A 1578-nucleotide genomic window follows, 5' to 3' on the forward strand; every position below is an offset into this window, starting at 1 on the left:
ATCAACACTTGGTCAGGACCATCTCGGGATCATTTCAGGCAAGTCAAGTTTGACCTCAATCCCACTGGTGGAGGTTGAGAAGAAGTTTAAAATGTGTTTTTCAAGATGGCGGTCATGGTGGCCATCTTGGATTTTGCACCGTCCCGAAAGATATCAACACTTGGTCAGGACCATCTCAGGATCATTTCAGGCAAGTCAAGTTTGACCTCAATCCAACTGGTGGAGGTTGAGAAGAAGTTTAAAATGTGTTTTTCAAGATGGCGGTCATGGTGGCCATCTTGGATTTTGCACCGTCCCGAAAGATATCAACACTTGGTCAGGACCATCTCAGGATCATTTCAGGCAAGTCAAGTTTGACCTCAATCCAACTGGTGGAGGTTGAGAAGAAGTTTAAAATGTGTTTTTCAAGATGGCGGTCATGGTGGCCATCTTGGATTTTGCACCGACCCGAAAGATATCAACACTTGGTCAGGACCATCTCAGGATCATTTCAGGCAAGTCAAGTTTGACCTCAATCCAACTGGTGGAGGTTGAGAAGAAGTTTAAAATGTGTTTTTCAAGATGGCGGTCATGGTGGCCATCTTGGATTTTGCACCGACCCGAAAGATAACAACACTTGGTCAGGACCATCTCAGGATCATTTCAGGCAAGTTTCAGAATAACAAAATAACAACACTTTGTCGGCTTCCTTTCCTTAACATCCCCATCAATTTTTAGCCCAATGGCACAAGTGGAACTGGAGAAGAAGTTTAAAATGTGTTTTTTAAGATGGTTGCCATCTTGGATTTTGAGCCGACCCAAAAAATTAACAACACTTGGTCAGGAACATTTAAGGCAAGTTTCAGCTCAATACCACTGGTGAAACTTGAGAAGAAATTTAAAATGTTGAAAGTTTACGGACGGCGCTTGGCGATGGCGCATGACGACTTACGAAGCACAATGAATATAGGTCATCCTGACCCTTTGGGTCAGATGACCTAAAAAACCATAGCAACAGTATATCCTTGTGCCATTACTAGTTCTTAAAATAAATATTTTATTCTTTAGGGAAATCAACTGATGTGCAGATCTAAACTTTCACCTTTTGTCTGTTTAAAATGATCGTTATGCCAATGAAAAATCTTTTATAACGAAAAATATGAACATGCATATCTGCGCAATAACACATAGCTACCAGATTCAAACACAAAAACAGGGATCTCACGATTTGTTACAGCTATATTTGGACCTAAACTAAGGTGTTTGAGTAGTTTTACGTGTTTTAGGGGTTTAGATAATAAAAATTGATGATATGATGGGGTGGCATTTTAACCGTAATTGATCTAAACTCCTAAAATGTATAAAATTAATCTGAACACCATAGTTTGGGTCCAAATGTACATTTGTAACTGTAACATATTCTCTGGTCCCTGTGCCCCAGAATACTAAAAAGATACTCGACACCAACTGTAAAGTAAGCAGTTCCCGAAGGTAACTTGTAACTCAGTTAGGCTATTACCAGAAATGTTGAGAGAGGGGCAAATGAAGGATGTTCACTTGGCATTCAGCTAAAAATAAAGTCACAAAACTGACAAATAA

The sequence above is a fragment of the Mizuhopecten yessoensis genome, unplaced genomic scaffold (assembly GCF_002113885.1).
Source record: "Mizuhopecten yessoensis strain PY_sf001 unplaced genomic scaffold, ASM211388v2 scaffold716033, whole genome shotgun sequence".
Classification (NCBI taxonomy): Eukaryota; Metazoa; Mollusca; class Bivalvia; order Pectinida; family Pectinidae; genus Mizuhopecten; species Mizuhopecten yessoensis.